Raw genomic sequence first — 14232 nt, 5'->3', positions numbered from 1 at the left:
TTAGGACACAATATTCGGTGGGCCTTGCAAAATAAGTCAAAATCCAGTAAAACTGAAAATGTGCTGGGAGTGAATGAGTTCAGCAGGATTACAGTGATGGTGTTGTTGTCGTTTTTTAATTTAAACATCGAGTTAGACTGGTGGTGGGCACAGCTTGCATATGGTGATTTAAAAAAAATAAAAAATAAACTGGCCTATGGATCAAAAATGCTGGAGTTCAACAAAATCACCCTTGCAACAGTCGACTCCTCCAGCAATTCTTTTTGGCTAAAATAATACTTCAGTTGATTGATTCGTGTTGTCGGTGCGATTTATAATACAGTTAGAAGAGAAATTGCTTTTCCTCTCCCTACAGCCCTCCTAGCTTCATTTTCTGGGTATCTCGCTCGTTTCTCATCGTCCCTCCGTTTCACTATCGCGCTCTTATTTGTCTTAGTCCCATCGCTCCCTCGCAAGAGCTTGATGATTGAAAACAATGAAGTCATTGAGGAGTGCGTGCGTGTTTGTAGGGTGCTGCTTTTGTGAAGAAAGTGAGTTGGCTAATCGTTCAGTTGTCGGAGCATTGCTCCACTTGACACTATGCAGGAGTTTGTTTATTTTTGAGTTACAAGCATGGTCACGGAATGAATTAAACGGGTAAGTTTAGGCACCACTTTGGAAAAAAAAAAAAAGCATAAGAAAGTGACCGCGAATGAACGCAGGTTAACCGAACAAGACTTTTGTGCTTTTGCTGCCTGTCTTGTTTAATACTTTGAGCCACTGGGAGTCTTGTCAACTCAAACGTCTCCAGTTTCACTACACGGTCAACCTCCAGTCGCTTTGCGGTTGCGCTGCGGCCGCCTCGTTCCACTTGAGTGTTCTCTGATTTTTCCTTTTTTTTTTTCCACCTTCGTTGTTTTCAGTTTTCATTTCACATCAACGCAAACGGGCACAAACTGTAAACACGAATTAAGGTGAGAGAAGTGCAAAACTTGGTCAACTTACCGTGACCACCGTCCCACCTTTGTCGTTGGTCTGTCACTACCTTACAATGTGGGAAACTGGTAACGACAGAATCCCGTTTTTGGATAATTAGATGCGTAGCAACGTCAGCATCGATTGCTTTCGACACAAAGGGCCAATGGTCATTAAACTTCACGATATGGTCACGGCTGTCAGCGTGATATATGCTAGAAGATGGCAAGTTTCCTGTGCCATACACGCAGGACGGCGAGCTGAGAATAAGCCGTCGAAGATTGACAGAAGGAAAGAGGCTTGTACATAAGGGTCTAGTGCTTCATTAAAATGTGGGAGGAAATATGGTGTTGATATAATGCTATAATGATATAATGTTAACCAGCTAGCATAGATGCAGAAATCTGAATGGACAAAAAGCCTATCTTCCACACACTTAAGATAAGTGAAGAAAAATACGACAGAAGATGGACTGTTGGGTATAAGTCAATTTAATTTCATGGAACAAACATTCCTTGTTTAGGCCAGCACAGCAATTCATGCTTGCATCGTCCTGGCTTGGTTACGGCTCTGTCGCTATCTCACAATGTGGAAAATTGGCAGATTAACTTCCAGTCCATGTCAGTTTCCCCCCAATATCTGTTTGTTTGTCAGATTTTTTTTCCTCCTCCCACGTGTACTAAGCTCTTAAAAATAGTACAGTATGTGGAACGATCACATGAGCTAATTGTTGGCTAACTCCCTGTCGGCAAAACCGATGGCCGTCCGCCACCGATTTCACGGGCCCTGTTGACCTGCGTGCTCGAGTTTGTTAATGCAACTCGTCAGCAGGAGTCCAAAACGTGACGCTAATGGCTGCCAAACCCTGCTGCGATGCGGTGTAGTTAGATACGAAATGCTTGTTGTAATGGACGCGAGTTGACGGCGTTAAAAGATGTCTGGCAAAAGCGTGTGCATGTCGACACACAATAGCTCCAACTGGACCTCCACCCTGGGGATTTTCGAATTAGCTTCATTGGAGCCACATTTGTTTTGTGTGTGGTGCGGTGATTGAATGTTTGCAATTGAATTATATATATTTGAGGTCAGGGACATGATAGAGGCAAGTCCAACAGCCTCTGGCTTTGTGACACACACGCAAATAGAAGTATGATGCGTTGCTCAATCTGTGTTGAATTAGCAGTGAGGACTCATAATCTTACAAGAGCGTGAGGCACACAAACAAAAATGGGCGTCGGGTGAAGCTGTTTATCAATTACTGTGCGATGTTAGACGTTAAGTCCGTAACGCACGCCTGGCAGGAGTCACTTTAGCTGTTAGCGGCTAACGTTAGCATTCAGCTACATTAGTACGATGTCACATGAAATTTCACACAAATTAAATCGTTAAATGACAGCTAGCAGCTACTTATCCGTTGGTGACAAACATTAGCAGTGGACCACATTGTGCGATGCCATGCATAATGTCGACAATGCGCGACAGTAGCCACTACTTAGCTGTTAGCAGCTAATGGTAGCGGTTGATCTCAATGTGCCACGTCACGCGTAGAGCCAATTCTATGCTCAAACTTTGATAATAAGTGACAAAAGCGGCTAAATAGCCATGAGCATCTAACGTTAGCTTCGACCACATTATGTAATGTCACAAGTTAAGTAAGTAACGTGCAACAGTGGCCACTACTTGGCTGTTAGCAGCTAATGGTAGCAGTTGACCTCTACCTGCCATTTAATACATTGAACCGATGCTATGCTCAACCTTCGATAGCAAGGGAAAATAGCGGCTAATTAGCTATTACGATCTTATGTTAGCTGTTGGCCACATCGCAAGTGAATAACGCTCAACAGTAGCTTACTTAAATGTTAGCGGCTAACGTTAGCAGTTCACTACATCGTACAAAGCCATGTAAATTTGATAACACACAAGGGCTTTAGAATTTACAAGACATTATCATGTTATGACCAGAAAAAAACGTATTGAAGTATTTCTTTTCAGCCATGTTGTTGTGTTTCGTCGAGAGATTAAAAAAAAAACCACACACACACTTTTTGTGCCTCTCCATTCCCCATTTTCCACATTTTCTTTTGATGGAAACCTATTAAATATACAATGACAACTTGATAAAAACATCTACTGAAAACGCTCTTTTGTTTAGACACACACAAAGTCTATTAAAATTCAATCGTCATTTTTCCTTCTCCGGTTGAACAAACAAACAGGATTGTGCCTGGTTCCAAAGTGCACCTGCATCTCATTTCGCTTGACAAATATCTTCCAATGTCTTCCCGTCTGTGGCTTTCATTAAGAATTAAAATCAAAGCGAACGCAACGGCACATCTGCAAAGCATCCGTGACGTTCTGTCGTGGATGCTGACGCATATGAAAGTGCTTTTATTGTAACTTACTTGAATATCGTTACATTTATGAGCATGTTCATCTCCCTCTCCCTGCTTGCCCCATGCTGTCATGCAGCCATGTACGTGTAGTTGACTGTTCACTTCTTGTTTCCTGTCTACTTCCATTCTTGAGTATTTGAAATCAAGTTTCCCTAGGAAATTAATTTAATTATCATTTTTCTTTCCCATTTTCCTTTTTTAATAAAGGAAGATAGCACTTTATTGCTAAATATGAATATAAAAGGACAATAAAAGAGGATGTAAATAAAATGTTTGAAAGTGTAATTACTGTATGCACTGCACATTTGTGTGTTGACTGTGTGCCTATAAGGGGCGTGGCCTAGTGAGTGACATCAAGCTCTGGACTCGGATTTGGCGTAGCTCCTTGTGAATGTTCTCATTTTGCTCTTCTTTGCTGTTCTTTTTATATCTTTGTTTATCAGAACATCTAGTTTGTTCCCTTTTCCACCATCTTTGTGGCTGTTTAACAGATTTTTCAGTGCCTTTCTTCGCCTTCTGGTTTGTGTTTCCTACTGTTGGCGTGCTAATCATGTTCTGCGGATACATAAAGTTTGAATAGAACATTGTGTTAGGACACAACGTCCCTTCCCAGGCTGCTTTGCCTGCTTGCTCTGCGAGGGCATCGGCTTGTCACTTCTTACCTTCAAGTTTTTATGCATGGATGTGAGGTACGAGGGCTATAAGTACACAAATCTGTGTGTAAAATAATTACAGATAACACGTGGGGAAATATGTGTCACAAACTGTAGTGTATGAAGTGCTGCCTCCATGATTGAAAATACTTTTAATGTCCTGATTAGGGCTTGCTTTTTCCCCCATCACACACTCACGGCTCTGCTCCTGAATGTAGATTAAAAAAACAAAACAAAACAAAAAAAAACATTCAAGCTTTACCTTCTGGTTGCCAAGGTGACAAATCAGTCTTTTGATGTCTCAAAGACCAAACTGGGTCATTCCTTGTTTCCTTGGCCCTCAATAATAAACACCAATCCTCAAATAAAGCGAGTCATGGGGAGGGAGAGAGAAAGTGAATCCACAAGCGGGAATAAGGATCACATTTAGCCCCGGAGGCCGAGATTGAACTTGTAATCTATCATCTTGGCAAAGGTTCAAGGCTAAATGAAATTTAAAGGCAGCGCGGGGGTCTGCGTTAAGTGAACGCTTTGCCTTGCAGCCCGCGGCCATGCCAGGTGCATGCTGGGAAAGTGACGTGAGTCCTTCTCTTTCTATTAAATACTTAAATAAATAACTGCAAAGGAATAGCCTTTAATTGCTGCTAATGTTTTATGCTATGTTTGAAAGCGCTATATAAACTAGACTAAGTGCAATTTCTGGAGAAATTGCGTGGGAATGCTGAAAGCTGAATGCTAACAGCTGAATGCTAAGATTTGAATGCATGTAGAATGCTTATGAAGTAAATTGAGAGATAAATTATGAAATTATAACCTCCTGGTTAGTGGACAATACACTTTACCAACTGATAAGTTATATGTATGGGAGTGGGCGTGGAAAGTGATACTTAGAAAAAGTTCAATGTCTGTCCCATTGAAAATGAATGGGGAAAAGTTTGTATTAAATGTTAAATTGTGCAAATACTGTAAGTAATTGTGGAATAAGATGATATATACCCCGGGAGGCGTGAATTTTTGAAACTACCGGTAGTTGAAATTGCAAATTGAATGTTTCAGCATTCCCACAATAAAGATGACTTGACTTCATAACTGCAAGGCAATTCATAAGATTCAGGATAAAAGCCCCGTCTAATATAAAAGTATTGCTTTGACACCTTCTTGTGGCGTCTTGGTGCCAAGAACTATGTTGACGGTGACAATGTTGATGAGCTTGATTTAGTTTTAGTCAGTCTAATGGAAAAGTAGTGCTTTGCCGCCATCTTGTGGATTAAAAATTCAACTAACAGCCAGCTAACTCTATGCTCTTGTTGACTGACACCCACGTCACTCACCTTTTAAAGCCATACATAGTCAAAGTCGCAGTCACTACTGGAGAGAGTGAGGATGGTGACCAAAAGTGGACACAAATGTGTTTGTACAATTACTCAATTAATAGATGAGAATAATCGGTTCAATACAATATTCTACATGTATCCGATACATAAGGCTAGATATTGAATGAATTAAAAAAAAATCATACTTATTCAGACCCAACTATTTGTATACAAGCAATTAAAAAGTAAATGATACTAAATACATCCCCTTTAAAACCGTTGAAACCGTATACTGTACACATTCCACAACTCCACAAATGACGTCTTTATTAGTCTTCTAATCACAATGGAAATAATCCCATTTCTCATTCTCCCATGAATTGTCAAACCGGTCAGGGATGAACGTCACACCGGTGTGTAAATGTTTGGTTCAGGCCCGTTCGTTTTATATGTGTGCACTGAAAACACACTTTGGCAACCCTATTTTTATTTTTCATTTTCATGCGCTGCAGTGATTGATTTTTACTTGTGCAATACAGTATTTGGACGCGCCTGACCGTGTGACCTAACACCACCCTGCGTCATGCAAATTGCCAATTAGCGCGCCAGGTCAACTCTGATTTATGGAAAGAGGTCATGTAAACTATGACATAAGTATTTTGTGTTTCCCATGGCGCTTTCTGGCCCTCAGTCAACCTTCAGTGTGACTGATTGAAATTTTTCCACCTGCTATGATGCAATTTGGTCTCATATGCACAAGGCACGTTTTTCACGCGATACAGCTGATCTTTATTATAACTTTTTTTTTTTTTCCTGTTGCAAAATCACTTTAAATTGTTATTTTTTCTTCTTTTTGGGTGAATATATGCACTGACGCAGATAGGAGACAAATAACGAGTGCAATAATGTCGGTGAAAGTTTTGAATGAAACTGAATAAAATCGAATTATTTTGAAATAAATTGAATGATGTGGAATGATATTGCATGATCAGGAATGATGTGATATGATATTGTTGAAAATTAGCAATTGCTGATGAAAATGTGGTACTGTATCCTGAATATTGAAAATCATTGTCAAGGTGAGATGAGTGGGATGAACATTTTGCATTTCAAATGGGAATTATGCAAATCTGTTCTGTAGAATGTGTCATTAGGAATGAATGGTTATTTATTTAATTTTTTTTTGTATTTAGAAAAAAAACTGAATTTTTGTAATACAATGTAGTTGAAATTTTGCGAATTGTTCTCAAAATGCGGAAGTAGAAGCACGCCAAAAAAAAGTGAGATTGAAATGCAATAAAGTAAAATGGTGTTGAAAAATACATATCTGAAGGCTTCAGCATTCACAATAATTAGCGCTTATTGTTCCTTAAAAAAAAATGATTACATGTTTTTTGGCGGCTCTTTGGATCTTTGGCTCAAAAGTCTCTTGGAAGCACTTTAAAATTTCCATATTCTTGGAAGAAAAACACAATTAGATTCAATTAAAACAGACATTAATTTCATCATTAAAATCCGCTTTGGACATCATTAATAGTGTAAATCACTGTTTTCGCTGGAATTGGCAGATGTTTCTTGGATTAATAACAGAGTGCCGTTTTAGCAACAGTCGGTCTTGAGAGCCAAGCGGCGCTTATTTTCTGTTTTTGGTGTGAGAAGCCGACAAGATTGTTGGAAACACAACATCACATCAATACAGCTGGAAACGGTTGTGCTGATTAACTTGACTTTTTGCTACAGTAACTTGACGGGAAGACTCGAAACTATCTTATGATTTGCACATGTGACTTCCTCCCACCTCCAGGATTGGCACACGAGTCCATTAAACCAACAGGAAGTGGCACACCTCACTTCTTTTATCCATATCCACACAAAAACAAAAAAATTCCATGAACTGACACGTCTCTGCTATGTTGCTGCTGTGGGAAAAGGGATGTGAGGCTGTCGCTGGTGTGCGTTCGAGAGAGAGGGTGGATTTGTGCCTTAAGTCTGTGACAAACAGTCATTTTCCGCCCTGATAGGCACCACAGTGGGAACTTCCTGTGGGCCGCACACTCACACACCAACCCACTAAATCTACTTTGCAGTCATGTAGTTGTCACAGCCAAGCGGCACGTTAAGGACATCAAAAAAAACAATCGTAACGTGAAGCGATCTATCATGACGTTATACTCGTTTTTAATCGGCCATTGCGTACCATAGTTGCCGTTTCAACAAAAGCTGTTCTCCACGGGCGGAAATAGACGTCAACTGAAGATGATGATGATGATGATGACCAGCTTCCATGCGGTTGTAGTTTGCACGCTGCTTGCTGGCGTTCTTAGTAGTTTTCCAGCAAAGTGTTGAGTTCAGGTCTAGTGGTACATGTTGTCAAGTTGACAATTTGCATTGATGTACAGTCTGGGCGTAAGTTATGCAACATGAGGACTTTTGAAACCCACATGAGAACCAAGGCGACAACCTGAGCTGCTTTGTTTAAACGGCACTGACTGAGCTTCCTAGGTGGGCATGTCCAACCGTCTGTCCGTCCATCCATTCATCCAACTCATCCATCATTCCTCATTTGTCATTCATCTTTTCTTCCATCCATCCATCCATCCATCCATCCATCCAACTACATATCCATCGATATGTCCATCCATCCATCCATCCATCCATCCAACCCACCCACTGACCTACTCATCCATCCATCCATCCAACCCACCCACTGACCTACTCATCCATCTACCATTGAGTCCATCCATCCATCCGTCCAACCCATCCATCCATCCATCCATCCATCCATCCAACCCACCCACTGACCTACTCATCCATCCACCATTCAGTCCGTCCGTCCATCCATCCATCCATCCATGCGTCCAACCCACCCACTGACCTACTCATCCATCCATCCATCCAACCCACCCACTGACCTACTCATCCATCTACCATTGAGTCCATCCATCCATCCATCCATCCATCCATCCAACCCACCCACTGACCTACTCATCCATCTACCATTGAGTCCATCCATCCATCCATCCATCCATCCATCCAACCCACCCACTGACCTACTCATCCATCCATCCATCCAACCCACCCACTGACCTACTCATCCATCTACCATTGAGTCCATCCATCCATCCATCCATCCATCCATCCAACCCACCCACTGACCTACTCATCCATCTACCATTGAGTCCATCCATCCATCCATCCATCCATCCATCCATCCATCCATCCAACCCACCCACTGACCTACTCATCCATCCATCCATCCAACCCACCCACTGACTTACTCATCCATCTACCATTGAGTCCATCCATCCATCCGTCCAACCCATCCATCCATCCATCCATCCATCCATCCATCCATAGGATAGGATATCTATGGATGGATGAATTTCATCCATACATATCCATCTATCTATTCATCCAACTATTCATTCATCAATCGACAAATGTAAAAAAAAAAAAATCCACTTCAATAATCTGTCACTTTCCACCTGTTTATTGAATAAACGACAATCCATCTGCGTACGTATTTCACTTTTGTGCTTGTGTAGCGAGTTCATTTGATTTCCTGCTGTCTTCTCACTTCCTCCATTCCAGCAGCTCTCCTGAGGGAAGATGGAGCTTTATAAATTTCAAAAAGACTGTCTCCAAGTCGTTTGGGTCGCTTGGACCAACGTCTTGTATTCCTGTGTGTGTGCGTGTTTGGATCAAAGTGGCTCACATTCTTTCCACACTCTTAGGTGCATCTAAGGTGCACGTCCACGTAGGCAAACACACGTGTGTGCTGAATGAGTTTGCCGCGACATGGTAAAGCCATCATTTCATTGGGAACTGAAAAGGAGGTGGGTGTGTGCGTAAGATACACGTTTGCTTTATTCCCACACACATTCCAGGTCCAATTCGGGTGATAGATAGATTTTCTGGATAAACAAATCCAACATAAAAACACTGATGCCAGTTTTGGGATTGGTGCATCGTTAATTTTTTTTGTCATTACTGTCACGTTATTTTTACAATTTTTTTTTTTTTAATGTAATATTGCGGCATTATTCTTGTATGATCGCAGTCATTTAACATTTGGACTGGTACTTTTTTTTTGTTTGTTTTGTTTTTCTTTCTCGCACTTTCGATGTAATCGAGGTGGTTGTTGTGTGTGGCTCTGTATCCCAACACATGTCTGACAGCAAACAAACACGTAGCAATAGCATCCCGTGCAGACATACCTTTCCAAATGGGATTTACTCCTGATTAGCTAATGTGCATCATGCTATGCCCATTTTTAAGAAAAAGGGGAATCACACTGGGCGGGTGTCTGGGGAAGTCCCGCTCCAATCCAACTCCAAGCATCACATGATGTGTTTCGGTATGGTTTCCATTCGACTCACATGGAAGGCAGTGAATACACACTCAGGGCTTGTAACTGCTGTCATAGCCTTAAAATACCGCTATTGAAACTTGAATTTTACAAGTTGGAAAGTACTATTCTTTAGTTACAGTTATGGATGTTACAATGATAGGCCCTGTGAGGGTTGGTGGTGGAGAGAGTAGACAACAGCCTCATGTCTAGCAGTGCACCTGTGGATTAATTTGGAGGCATATCAACCATATCAGGGCCATACGAAAGAGGGGGGAAAATCTTAATTTACAAGTTACAATTACAAAATAATAATAATAAAAAAAACATTTACTCTTGTACTATTAAGGTTTTTCTTGCAGTTGCAAAATTTGCCAGATGAAAGTACATTAGCTTATTGCTAGCATACAATGCAAAACACCATAGACACGCTAACAAAACTAGCAATGATGCAGAGTTGTAAACCTCTGACTTTTTAATCCATGTTGTTGTAATTTATCCATCCATCCATCCATTTTCTTAATCGCTTACTCCTCACAAGGGTCACAGGGGTGCTGGAGCCAATCCCAGCTGTCTTCGGCCAGTAGGCAGAGTACACCCTGAACTGGTTGCCAGCCAATTGCAGGGCACACATAGACGAACAACCATACACACTCACGAACACACCTAGGGACAATCCAGAGTGCCCAATTAACCTGCCATGCATTTCTTTGGAATGTGGGAGGAGACCCACGCAGACACGGGGAAAACATACAAATTCCACCCAGGAAGGCCGAAGCCTGGACTCGATCATGCGTCCTCAACACTTTTAGCAAAATTATATATAAATAAAAATTAATTATAATATCAATTATAATTATAATGCCTTCATTTAATATTGCCACTTTAGTATTGTAACGTGACTTAATTATTATAATATTGATATTATGTATTAACATGTTTTTTTTTTCCCCCCAACAATACTATTGCCGAATTGCACATATTCTCTCACAACATTTCAACTTTATTCACAGTACCAGTTTTGCACCTACACAATGCAGTACAAACACACGCACACGCGTGGATTACGCTGCAATTTTGCAGTTGGTCAGCAGGCCTCACGTTTGTAGACGACTGACTGCTTTTCTATCCGTGTGAGTGTGTGTATGCATAAACACGGTCAAGAGGGCTATAGCTGCAGGGGCCGTGACGGAAAATGTCTTACTCTGCAGTTATTTTCTCAAACACCAGTCCCACACTCTCATCCTGACCCTCTCTTATGAGTGATGTTCAGGAAGCAGCTTAGGCGTGGGCCACTGTGCGCTTTTTTCATGCGCGCACACGCAGTTTTGTAAGTTTGGCTAATAGGAAAAGATAACAAGCCTTTGATGCAGCCTAGTAAGATGTTTTTCTCACCAGCGTTGCATAATGAGCCGCCACTATGTAAATGGGTAATGAAAAAAAAACATCACAGGCGCCCGGGGGAAGAGGTTTCCTCTTTAGAGTACCCGCAAAAAGCTCCAATTTGTGCGTGCTCATTAAGCCAATGTGGAGATAACACAGTAGGAGCTTTGTAAGTGGCGACAAAAGCTTCGTTCCACATAAAAAGAAGTTCCTAAATGACTTTGGAGGTTTGCCAGCCTTCGCTCATATGGAGCATGTTGAATGTTGAACTGAAAAAAAAGATTTTAATTAAAGTATTAAATTATTAGAACTAATTAATCGGTCTCTATGACAAATTTTCAACTATTACAGCTGGGTCTGGACGTACCCCCTGGGATAAACTGGGAATCACTGTAATATGGAATGCTAAATATGTTGATTTAATTCTCATGTTGTTCTGACGTTAGTTTGGAAAAGTGACTTTTTCTAATAAAATTATCACGCTAAACTGTATCACGGCTTTGTTTATCTGATTAGTCACTAAATTCTTAAATATTATTTTATTTATTACTATTGTCTGGGGGAAAAAAAGGTACATTTTTTGCTTGTAAAATTATGAAATTGCACATTTTCTCTTCACATTACTTGTAAGGAACCTTAATTTGTGTCCACTCATTAAGCCAATGTGATGGTAACACAGTAGGAGCTTTGTGAGCTGCGTTCAATTAAAAAACAAGTTGATGAGTGCATCAAGAGTTGTGCCACCATGGTGCATTCCTAGGCTTGTCGGCAGCATGTTGGATGCCGAGTTCAGGTCACTTCCTTGCAGCCACTTAACAAAACACACGGGAGGAGTTGACAGACACAAGATTAAGGATGGCGTTTTTGTTTACGTCATCGTGCTATGCTCTTTGACACCTGGCTGTACAAATGGGCGTGATGAGGTCAGAGGTGAAGCTCATGAGGTCACATATGGCCTCCCGTTGTGGGAATTGAACTTCCTGTTCAGACATGAGTTTGTCTGACTAGAAAGAAGAAAGGTTAAAAGGTGAGACTTCAGTAAGTCTGACGAGACTTCAAGTCAGTTTTGGAATATGCCAATAATTGAGATTTTACAAAATCAGGTGAGATTTCATTAAATCTGGTGTGATTTTATTAAGTCTTGCAAGAAATCTCTTGAGATTTCAATTTTGTGAGACTTAGTAAATCTTGAAAGACATCAGTAAATACGGTGAGACGTCAGTCATTATTGTGAGATTTCAGTAAACTTTATAAGACTTGAAAAAATCTTGTGAGACTTCACAAAGTCTGGCAGGAAATTTGGCAAGACTAGTCAATTTTAGGAGACTGAAAATCTGGTGAGACTGCAGGAAATCTTGTGAGACTTTCCAATAGCTGGTGGGACGTCAGTAAATCTGTCAGTAAATCTCTTGAGACTTTAGCAAAACTTGCGGAATCTTGTGAGGTTTCAGTCTTATGAAATTTAGATAAATCCAGCACAACATCAATACATTTTGCAAGACTGCTGTAATTCTTGTGGGACTTCAGTAAATCTGGTTAAACTTCACCAAAATTACAAGACTTCAGAAAATCTGGTGAAACTGGAATAATTCTTGTGAGAGCTCACAAAATCAGCAAGTTTTGATCAATCTTAGGAGACTTCCCCAGTTTTGTGAGTTTTGAGTTTTGGGAGACTTTAATAAATCTGGCAAGACTTCAGTAAATCTTAAGAGATTTCCCTTGTTTTGTGAGATTTCAATCTTGGGAGATTTTAATGATCTGATAAGATTTTGGTAAATGTTAAGGGACTCCAGTAAATCTAGTGAGACTTCATAAAATCTTCCAGGACTTCTCTAATTGTGCGATACTTCATTCTTGTGACACACGTGTAAATGTCAAAAGATTTATTTATTTATTTATTTATTTATTTATTTATTAACCTGAGTAATGCTTCTGAGATTGCAGTAAATCTTTTGAGTCTTAAGAAAATTTGACAAGGCTTCACTAAATCTTAGCAGATGTCAGTAAATCTTGTGAGAATTTAATAATATTACAAAACAAAACTTCAAGAAATCTTACTAGAGTATAGGAACTCTTGCAAGACTGTAGATGGGCATGTCTAAAGTACACCTGCCCCCCTCGCCCCCCCACGCACACACAGACACACACGTGGACACACACATTTTTAGCATTCTGGCAAGCTCAGCTGTTGCAGATATTCTAACCGTCCAAGTCCTCCACTCCAACAACACCCACACTGGTGGAAGTGGGTCATCTTCTTCACTACCTCGCCCATGAGGTCAGCCTATTTATAATTAGGCCAGTTAGACACTTCCTCCTGTGTTGTTATGAATGTGAAAGGCCTAAAAAAAAAAAAAAAAAAAAAAAAAAGAAGTCATTTTTACTGTAGCAGCACATGAGCATATATCACAAGCGGGCCTCCAAATGCGGCGTGCCAGGCGTGCTATTGCATCCAGGTGGATCAATCCTGACGGCGCGAGCCTGGCGGCTGGCATGGCCGCAGCCTTCTCTGCTTACACTTTCAATCGCGCTCGCTATGCTTTGATCAACCACAACAGCTGCTAGAAATCATGGTGGACGATGTCCCGCCCGGATTCCTGCTCTGCCATTGGCACTGCCAGGTAGATGCAGCAACTACGGTAAATGTTGTGTGTGTTCGAATGTGAGTCATTGAGGGAATGCTGGTGAATGGCAGCAAGGTCAGCGACCAAACTGGGTTGGGTCTATTTATTTTATATTTATTATATCTATTTATTCTTTTGTAATAACTCTTTGACCGCCAAAAACGTTTAATGACGTATCCTAAAATCCTCATGAATGCCGCCATAAACGTTAATTTACGTTTATTACGTCTCCCACCCCCCATTTGAATGGGCAGCGCAACGTCTTGTGCAGTGCTGCCTTGTCACTAAACAAAAAAACATTAGTGTCAAATTCACTGTTGTGCAAAAATTTTTATCTTTTCAGAAAAAGCTTGTTTTCTCTTTATATTTTTGTATTTTCGCTTATGTCACTCAAATGACCTAATTTCAAATGGTGATTACTAAAGAACGGAATAAGGTAGAAACATACTTTTTTTTTCCCATTAAAGAATGGAATCCAATCTTTCATATGGTATCCTATCCACCATGTTTATGTAGTCATACCGCAGAATATTAGGTTTGCTTTGAAAGATGAGTGAAAATGCT

The sequence above is a fragment of the Festucalex cinctus genome, chromosome 10 (assembly GCF_051991245.1).
Source record: "Festucalex cinctus isolate MCC-2025b chromosome 10, RoL_Fcin_1.0, whole genome shotgun sequence".
Lineage (NCBI taxonomy): Eukaryota > Metazoa > Chordata > Actinopteri > Syngnathiformes > Syngnathidae > Festucalex > Festucalex cinctus.
The sequence above is the reverse complement of the archived record's forward strand: the minus strand, read 5'-3'. Positions refer to the sequence as shown.